This window comes from Oncorhynchus mykiss, chromosome 13 (genome assembly GCF_057628025.1).
Source record: "Oncorhynchus mykiss isolate SJ-2025 chromosome 13, ASM5762802v1, whole genome shotgun sequence".
In the NCBI taxonomy this organism is placed as follows: domain Eukaryota; kingdom Metazoa; phylum Chordata; class Actinopteri; order Salmoniformes; family Salmonidae; genus Oncorhynchus; species Oncorhynchus mykiss.
Genome location: NC_143034.1, coordinates 82,226,371 through 82,237,017, shown reverse-complemented (window position 1 = coordinate 82,237,017; position 10,647 = coordinate 82,226,371). Strand labels below are relative to the sequence as shown.

Here is a 10,647-nt window from a genome sequence, read left to right as displayed (position 1 = left end):
CGCTGCGACTCCCCCGACGGGCTCGGGGAGAGGTGAAGTCATGCACCCGAAATCCAGCCGCACCACTACTGATCTTTAGGTATGTAACAATTTACTAGCATATGTCTCCTGGTCTGGGTAATACTGTAGGAGCGCTATAGGCTACGTGGCCTGCGGTCCACGCTTTGGAGTCAGAACGTTGAATACGAGAAAAGAATTGTTGCATGTATACATGGTTTTGAAATATCATTAATAATAAATAACGCTGATTAAGACCAATGTCTTAATCAGGAAACACCGTTTTCAACTGGCTACTGGGGTCAGCCTGCAGGCACACGGCCCGCCACAAGGAGTCGCTAGAGTACGATGAACCAAGCCCCCACCAGTCAAAAGCCGGACGACGCTGGGCCAGTTGTACGCAGTCTTATGGGACTCGTGGCCACGGCAGGGTTGTGGTCCGGGAAGGAACCCAGGTCTGTAATAACGTCTCTAGACCGCTGCAGCACACGGAAAGGCTGCTGGGTATTTAATCTCTCTCTGCATCTCTCTGCCCCTCTGTTTCCCTCTCTCTCTTTCTCCATCTCTTTCCACTACTCTCTCTCCATCTCACTGCATCTCTCCCTCTCGCTGCATCTCTCTCCATCCCTCTCTCTGTCTCCACCTCTCTCCCCCTCCTCCCCTCTCTCTCTCCCTCTCTCCATCTCGCTGCATCTCTCTCCATCCCTCTCCCTTTCTCTCTCCCCCCTCTCTCTCCCTCTCTCCATCTCTCTCCACCTCTCTCCCTCCACCTCCCCCCCGTTTCCCCCTCTCCCTAACTCTCTCCATCTCGCTGCATCTCTCGCTTCTTTCTCCAGAGTGCAGTAGCAGACTCCATACAAGAGTTCTGCAGAGAGAAAGGGAGGGGGGGTGGGGGGAGGGGGTGCTTTTGACGGCAGGCGGCATGTGGAATTTAAATGACAGCTATTCTACGTCACTGAGAGGCACCCCCTGGCCGACAGACTCCACATCCACATCCTGATATAGAAGGATAGAAAACAGAGAGATTAGAAGAAAACGACGACAGAAAAAAAGGAGAAGAATTAGGCTATTCTGGTGCATTATTTTATTTCACCTTTATGTCAGCCAATCACAAAACAAAACACCTTTATGTCAGCCAATCACAAAACAAAAACAAATAATACAATATGACATAAAAGCAGTGGTTCGTTACAAGGTCTGAAGAAAATGATTGTCATTTATTATAATCAAAACGTTCTAAGGATCGTCTTCCGGTGATAGAAGTTGATGCTGCCTGCGTTGTGTTATCTAGTTCATTGCGCTGAAACCGGAGTTCACCAGGGTGTTTGTGTGACGGAAGTCGTCTCAGTTCTGAAGGAACTAGCGCCGAGCAGACCCGCCGGGCAACAACAACAAAAAAACAGGTTGAATCAACGTTGTTTCTCACGTCATTCCAACTAACAACAACAACATCACTGTGATGATGTTGAATCAACGTGGAAAACTAATTGGATTTGTAAAAAAGTCATCAACATAAAGGGCATTTCATTTTTTTTTCTTCTTTCTCCCAAATCCAATGACATTTCTTGTTGATTACACGTCGAATTAGTTTGACAGCTCAACCAAATGTAAATCAAAACTAGACGTTTGTGGCCAGTGGGGTTGGGAGCCAGCCCAGCGAGCAGCGCAGGCACCGTCGGTCCGTCCATCCTTCCAGCAGCCAGTCCCTCTTCTGCAGAGCGCACTCACTCACTCACACGCACGTACTCACGCACACAAACACGTTGTAGTCAGTCCTACCGTGTGCGTTGCGTGCAGGGCAGCTCGGCTCGCTGCTCGCAGCTGGGATAGGACGAGAAAGAAGACTACGGGAGACGGAGAAGACAAGGGGTGTGTGAAAAAGGGACTTACGTTCGACTGGAAGATGTTGGACTGGGATATTTGTACCGCGGCGGACCAAGGAACACGGTACACAATGAGCCCTATTGGATTACAGTGATTGTGCTGCTCTTTCTCAGCGGTGTGTGTGGAGTTAACAACAGGATTAATATTATATACCTCGGGAAGGAAGGAAGGAAATAAGGAATAAACGCCTGTCTTCATTTGGTTTGAGTTCCAGAGGACGCGGGGGGGAACCGGCTGGGCTGTTGTAATGTCACCTCATCACCCCGCTGTTCTGAAGCTCTATGAAAGGGAGAGGCTGTAAGTATGTCCATGTGTAATATGTCTTTCTGTCAGTGTCCATGTCCCCCTGCAGGTTCCCCCCGGTCTGTCTCTCTCTTGTCTATTCATGTTTTCATTATCGACATTACTGTTGCGTTTTTCAACGGTAGCGATAGGCTGCCCCGTTTTACGCATAGCCTTACCGTGCCTTGACTCTCCAAAGTGCAGCGAGCACTAGGCTGTGTGTGTGTGTGTGTGTGTGTGTGTGTGTGTGTGTGTGTGTTGTAGGATATGAGGGAAAGCTCAGCTCTTTTTGTCTTTGGGTTTGATTTCATTGTGATCAACTGTGCTTCAGAACTAAACCCCCACAGCCTGTAGGTTACCATGGGTGCACAGAGGTACCATTACCCACAACCACCTTTGTCCTGGTTAGGTTACATATCAACCTATAACCCCTTCTCTCCCCCTATCCTGCTACATATCATCCTACCACCCCAATATAACCCCCTCCACCCCATCTACATATCACCCTACCACCCCAATATAACCCCCTCTACATATCATCCTACCACCCCAATATAACCCCCTCTACATATCACCCTACCACCCAATATAACCCCCTCTACATATCATCCTACCACCCAATATAACCCCCTCTACATATCACCCTACCACACCAATATAACCCCCTCTACATATCATCCTACCACCCAATATAACCCCTCTACATATCACCCTACCACCCCAATATAACCCCCTCTACATATCATCCTACCACCCAATATAACCCACTCTACATATCATCCTACCACCCCAATATAACCCACTCTACATATCACCCTACCACCCCAATATAACCCCCTCTACATATCATCCTACCACCCAATATAACCCCCTCTACATATCATCCTACCACCCCAATATAACCCCCTCTACATATCACCCTACCACCCCAATATAACCCCCTCTACATATCACCCTACCACACCAATATAACTCCCTCTACATATCACCCTACCACCCCAATATAACCCCCTCTACATATCACCCTACCACCCCAATATAACCCCCTCTACATATCACCCTACCACACCAATATAACTCCCTCTACATATCACCCTACCACCCCAATATAACCCCCTCTACATATCATCCTACCACCCCAATATAACCCCCTCTACATATCATCCTACCACCCCAATATAACCCCCTCTACATATCATCCTACCACACCAATATAACTCCCTCTACATATCATCCTACCACCCCAATATAACCCCCTCTACATATCACCCTACCACCCCAATATAACCCCCTCTACATATCATCCTACCACCCCAATATAACCCCCTCTACATATCACCCTACCAAACCAATATAACTCCCTCTACATATCACCCTACCACCCCAATATAACCCCCTCTACATATCACCCTACCACCCCAATATAACCCCCTCTACATATCACCCTACCACCCCAATATAACCCCCTCTACATATCACCCTACCACCCCAATATAACCCCCTCTACATATCACTCTACCACCCCAATATAACCCCTCTACATATCACCCTACCACCCCAATATAACCCCCTCTACATATCACCCTACCACCCCAATATAACCCCCTCTACATATCATCCTACCACCCCCCTCTACCCCCCTGCTAAATATCTAGTTCTGGTTTTAAGAACAACCCAACACAGATGTAGGATTGTAATTTGATCACAATTTTGTTACTGAGAATATCCCTTCACAGCAAGAAATGCAAAACTTGTAGTTTCTTTTCCTTTTAAAAAGGCTTGTAAAGGTAGTAATATCCACTTTGAAAATTCAGACTTGATTTGCCCTAAAGAAAAAAATGTATCAACCCCGTATCAACCCCATACAAAAAATATCCATGAATTATAATCCACATAATAATTCACATGTCCTGTTGCTGCAGGATTACTTTCCTGCTGTAGCAAACTGGCTCAAATGAAGATCCTACATCTGTAACTGGTGGAATAAACGGAGTCGTAGTTCCGTTTCGGCACCGATATGTGTGTGTGAGCAGAGTGATCTTGTTGCAGACTCGTGTCATAATCATGTGAGCGGAGCGCAGGACGAGCATTTCTCTCTCTCTCTCTGAAGACTAAACAGCGCACCGGAGCCCCCGGTAAAAGCACAATAAGACAAACACCCTCTGTATCTGCCTGCCCTCGATCTCGCCGCTGTCTAGAGCTCCTGGGGGGTTTGTGCGGATGTTGCAGGCATTACGTGAGACAGGAGGAGAAACGAATGAATTGTTCAAACCCCCCCCTACCATTAACGCGAACCCTTCGCTGAGAGAACATGATGTGGGCATGAAGCGTGTGGGATTTTCGGGGAGGAGAAGAGACGGTGAGAACAGATGCTACAGGGTTACACTTCTTCCCTCATTGGCTCTCCTAGTCGACACTGCGGGTTTCTGCTGTCCATCGGTTTCCCATTCAGTCTCAGAACTTCCTTTGTGTCTCGGTGGTCCAGCAAGGCTATAGACTCTGAATGACCGACAGTGACAAAAAAATACTGTTGATTTTTTGTTTTAAAGAATATTGAACCCAACCATTTGATCAGTCACGGCCGAGATAATAGTAACGGGTAAATTCGGAGAGCCACGCGTCGCTTTTTCCGCTTTTCATGTTGGTTCGTGCTAGTAAAACAGGCATGGTACAGTGCCAGGTATCAACAGCCAATCCAGTAAGGTGAATGGAAACTATAGTGAGCTTCAATTGGTCAAATAGCAACACGATGTCGCAAGAGTATAGGCATAAAGTTCAGCTCAAGCCAACTTTGATCCGGTTCCGTGTTAAACATCACTCGCCTATGTAAGCATTGCCCAACGGTCCCCCAACATGCTATATGGGTCTCGTGTGTCAGGATCTGTCACCCACGCCCACCAACAACTTGACTCGCTGGGGGGAGAGAGAGAGATGTAAGCATTGCCCAACGGTCCCCCAACATGCTATATGGGTCTCGTGTGTCAGGATCTGTCACCCACGCCCACCAACAACTTGACTCGCTGGGGGGAGAGAGAGAGATGTAAGCATTGCCCAACGGTCCCCCAACATGCTATATGGGTCTCGTGTGTCAGGATCAGTCACCCCACGCCCACCAACAACTTGACTCGCTGGGGGGAGAGAGAGAGATGTACGCATTGCCCAACGGTCCCCCAACATGCTATATGGGTCTCTTGTGTCAGGATCTGTCACCCACGCCCACCAACAACTTGACTCGCTGGGGGGAGAGAGAGAGATGTACGCATTGCCCAATGCTATATGGGTCTCTTGTGTCAGGATCTGTCACCCACGCCCACCAACAACTTGACTCGCTGGGGGGAGAGAGAGAGATGTACGCATTGCCCAACGGCCCCCAACATGCTATATGGGTCTCTTGAGTCAGGATCTGTCACCCACGCCCACCAACAACTTGACTCGCTGGGGGGAGAGAGAGAGATGTACGCATTGCCCAACGGCCCCCAACATGCTATATGGGTCTCGTGTGTCAGGATCTGTCACCCACGCCCACCAACAACTTGACTCGCTGGGGGGAGAGAGAGAGATGTAAGCATTGCCCAATGGTCCCCCAACATGCTATATGGGTCTCGTGTGTCAGGATCTGTCACCCACGCCCACCAACAACTTGACTCGCTGGGGGGAGAGAGAGAGATGTACGCATTGCCCAACGGTCCCCAACATGCTATATGTGTCTCTTGTGTCAGGATCTGTCACCCACGCCCACCAACAACTTGACTCGCTGGGGGGAGAGAGAAAGATGTACGCATTGCCCAACGGTCCCCCAACATGCTATATGGGTCTCTTGTGTCAGGATCTGTCACCCACGCCCACCAACAACTTGACTCGCTGGAGAGAGAGAGAGGGAGATTTTTTTGTATATTATCTTGCTTTGGCAATGTTAACACATGTTTCCCATGCCAATAAAGCCCTTGAATTGAATTGAGAGAGAGAGGGAACCACAGAGAGAGAGAGAGAAACAGAGAGAGAGAGACAGAAACAGAGAGAGAGAATATGTTTTGTCCTACATTCCGCAGAGCAAGCAGCCGGCCGATAGGAGGCTGCAGTCCCGGGTCCCGCCAGTAGGTGTCGTCGGTGTATTGTGGTGCATCCAGTAACACTTTAATGAGAAATCAAAATGAATTTACATCTTCTCTTCTTTCCCCTTCCGTGCTCTCGGAGCCAGTCACGTTGTAGAGGCACAGTTCTTACATCTGACTGAGTCTCGGATCGCAACATGGACAGGGAGGGAGGGAGACAGAGAGAGAGAGAGAGGGAGGGAGAGAGAGAGAGAGAGAGAAGCATTGATGTTTTAACAGTGTGAATAAGTCGTGGCCCTGATTGAAATTGAAATGAGAGAGAAGGATAGAGAAAGAGAGAGAGAGAAGAGTTGATGTTTAAACAGGGTGAATCAGCTTGGTCCTGGCCTATAGCAATAGAGAGAGAGAGAGAAGTCTGGTCCTGGCCTATAGCAGCAGAGAGAGAGAGAAGTCTGGTCCTGGCCTATAGCAGTAGAGAGAGAGAGAGAAGTCTGGTCCTGGCCTATAGCAGCAGAGAGAGAGAGAGAAGAGTTGATGTTTAAACAGGGTGAATCAGCTTGGTCCTGGCCTATAGCAATAGAGAGAGAGAGAGAAGTCTGGTCCTGGCCTATAGCAGCAGAGAGAGAGAGAAGTCTGGTCCTGGCCTATAGCAGTAGAGAGAGAGAGAGAAGTCTGGTCCTGGCCTATAGCAGCAGAGAGAGAGAGAGAGAAGTCTGGTCCTGGCCTATAGCAGTAGAGAGAGAGAGAGAGAAGTGTATATGTTTAAACAGGGTGAATCAGCCTGGTCCTGGCCTATAGCAGCAGACTATATAACCCCCCCAGATACCAGACAGTTAACCTATCTGTTAGTGGTTAGACTATAAAACCCCCCCAGATACCAGACAGTTAACCTATCTGTTAGTGGTTAGACTATATAACCCCCCCAGATACCAGACAGTTAACCTATCTGTTAGTGGTTAGACTATATAACCCCCCCAGATACCAGACAGTTAACCTATCTGTTAGTGGTTAGACTATATAACCCCCCCCAGATACCAGACAGTTAACCTATCTGTTAGTGGTTAGACTATATAACCCCCCCAGATACCAGACAGTTAACCTATCTGTTAGTGGTTAGACTCTATAACCCCCCCAGATACCAGACAGTTAACCTATCTGTTAGTGGTTAGACTATATAACCCCCCCAGATACCAGACAGTTAACCTATCTGTTAGTGGTTAGTCTATATAACCCCCCCAGATACCAGACAGTTAACCTATCTGTTAGTGGTTAGACTATATAACCCCCCCAGATACCAGACAGTTAACCTATCTGTTAGTGGTTAGACTCTATAACCCCCCCAGATACCAGACAGTTAACCTATCTGTTAGTGGTTAGACTATATAACCCCCCCCAGATACCAGACAGTTAACCTATCTGTTAGTGGTTAGACTATATAACCCCCCCCAGATACCAGACAGTTAACCTATCTGTTAGTGGTTAGACTATATAACCCCCCCCCAGATACCAGACAGTTAACCTATCTGTTAGTGGTTAGACTCTATAACCCCCCCAGATACCAGACAGTTAACCCATCTGTTAGTAGTTAGACTATATAACCCCCCCCCCCATATACCAGACAGTTAACCTATCTGTTAGTGGTTAGACTCTATAACCCCAGATACCAGACAGTTAACCCATCTGTTAGTAGTTAGACTATATAACCCCCCCCCCAGATACCAGACAGTTAACCTATCTGTTAGTGGTTAGACTCTATAACCCCCCCAGATACCAGACAGTTAACCTATCTGTTAGTGGTTAGACTATATAACCCCCCCAGATACCAGACAGTTAACCCATCTGTTAGTAGTTAGACTATATAACCCCCCCCCAGATACCAGACAGTTAACCTATCTGTTAGTGGTTAGACTATATAACCCCCCCAGATACCAGACAGTTAACCTATCTGTTAGTGGTTAGACTATATAACCCCCCCAGATACCAGACAGTTAACCTATCTGTTAGTGGTTAGACTATATAACCCCCCCAGATACCAGACAGTTAACCTATCTGTTAGTGGTTAGACTATATAACCCCCCCAGATACCAGACAGTTAACCTATCTGTTAGTGGTTAGACTATATAACCCCCCCCAGATACCAGACAGTTAACCTATCTGTTAGTGGTTAGACTATATAACCCCCCCAGATACCAGACAGTTAACCTATCTGTTAGTGGTTAGACTATATAACCCCCCCAGATACCAGACAGTTAACCTATCTGTTAGTGGTTAGACTATGTAACCCCCCCAGATACCAGACAGTTAACCTATCTGTTAGTGGTTAGACTATATAACCCCCCCAGATACCAGACAGTTAACCTATCTGTTAGTGGTTAGACTATATAACCTCCCCAGATACCAGACAGTTAACCCATGTGTTAGTGGTTAGACTATATAACCCCCCCAGATACCAGACAGTTAACCTATCTGTTAGTGGTTAGACTATATAACCCCCCCAGATACCAGACAGTTAACCTATCTGTTAGTGGTTAGACTATATAACCCCCCCAGATACCAGACAGTTAACCTATCTGTTAGTGGTTAGACTCTATAACCCCCCCCCAGATACCAGACAGTTAACCTATCTGTTAGTGGTTAGACTATATAACCCCCCCAGATACCAGACAGTTAACCTATCTGTTAGTGGTTAGACTATATAACCCCCCCCAGATACCAGACAGTTAACCTATCTGTTAGTGGTTAGACTCTATAACCCCCCCAGATACCAGACAGTTAACCTATCTGTTAGTGGTTAGACTATATAACCCCCCCAGATACCAGACAGTTAACCTATCTGTTAGTGGTTAGACTATATAACCCCCCCAGATACCAGACAGTTAACCTATCTGTTAGTGGTTAGACTATATAACCCCCCCAGATACCAGACAGTTAACCTATCTGTTAGTGGTTAGACTATATAACCCCCCCAGATACCAGACAGTTAACCTATCTGTTAGTGGTTAGACTATATAACCCCCCCAGATACCAGACAGTTAACCTATCTGTTAGTGGTTAGACTATATAACCCCCCCAGATACCAGACAGTTAACCTATCTGTTAGTGGTTAGACTCTATAACCCCCCCAGATACCAGACAGTTAACCTATCTGTTAGTGGTTAGACTATATAACCCCAGATACCAGACAGTTAACCTATCTGTTAGTGGTTAGACTCTATAACCCCCCCAGATACCAGACAGTTAACCTATCTGTTAGTGGTTAGACTATATAACCCCCCCAGAAATAGAGGGAGGGAAGCTGAATGTTTCAGTAATGAGTTTAGCCCAGGTATACTCCCCCCTCCCCTCGCTGCCTGCACAGGTGTGTGTGTGTGTGTGTGTGTGTGTGTGTGTGTGTGTGTGTGGGGTGGACTCAGGTGCAGAGTTAACTCACAGAGATTTATCCCTGTTATGTCACAGGGCACTGTTTCCCATCACACACAAACACAAACAAAACGTTATTCAGTCATCCTAAAGAGGTGTGTGGTCTTGGCCCTAACACGGTCCTGTGTTCCTCAGGCCCTAACATGGTCGTGTGTTCCTCAGGCCCTAACATGGTCCCGCCAGTCAGACCAATTTGAGCAGAATGACACAGAGAGAGAGATGGATGTGTGGAGAGAGAGAGAGTGGTGGAGAGAAAGAAGGAGAGACAATAGAGGGATAGGAGAGAGAGTGATGGAGAGGAATATAGGGTATATATGGCGAGAGAGGAAGAGGTTCACACAGGGCGCTCAGAGCAGATGGCAGGGCTGCTGCTGCTGCTGTGGCCGGGATGGAGAGAGAGAGGGATGGAGAGAGACAGAGAATCTCAGAGAGAGAGAGAGAGGGATGGAGAGAGGGATGGAGAGAGAGAGAATCTCAGAGAGAGAGGGAAAGAGGGATGGAGAGAGAGGGATGGAGAAAGACAGAGAATTTCCGAGAGAGAGAGAGAGTGATGGAGAGAGGGATGGAGAGAGAGAGGCAGTGGGATGGAGGGAGAGAATCTCAGAGAGAGAGAGAGGTAGAGAATCTCAGAGAGAGAGAGAGGTAGAGAATCTCAGAGAGAGAGAGAGAGGGAGTGGTAGAGAATCTCAGAGAGAGAGAGAGGTAGAGAAGGCAGTCACCCAGGTATGAGAGCGAGAGGTAGAGAGAAGGCAGTCACCCAGGTATGAGAGAGAGGTAGAGAATCTCAGAGAGAGAGAGAGGTAGAGAAGGCAGTCACCTAGGTATGAGAGCGAGAGGTAGAGAAGGCAGTCACCCAGGTATGAGAGAGAGAGGTAGAGAATCTCAGAGAGAGAGAGAGAGGTAGAGAAGGCAGTCACCCAGGTATGAGAGAGAGAGGTAGAGAAGGCAGTCACCCAGGTATGAGAGAGAGAGGTAGAGAATCTCAGAGAGAGAGAGAGGTAGAGAAGGCAGT

General features: G+C 47.6%; 1 protein-coding gene across 1 annotated transcript in view; it reads left to right on the top strand.

Annotated features, from left to right (window-relative positions):
- Nucleotides 1-948: 948 nt before the first annotated feature.
- The window catches only part of grin2aa (glutamate ionotropic receptor NMDA type subunit 2A a), a 346,195-nt gene continuing 336,496 nt past the window's right edge, over nucleotides 949-10,647 (top strand). Inside the window, exon 1 of the mRNA XM_090194485.1 lies at nucleotides 949-2,178. The gene's annotated coding sequence lies outside the window, so the exon portion shown is untranslated. The remainder of the gene's footprint in view (nucleotides 2,179-10,647) is intronic.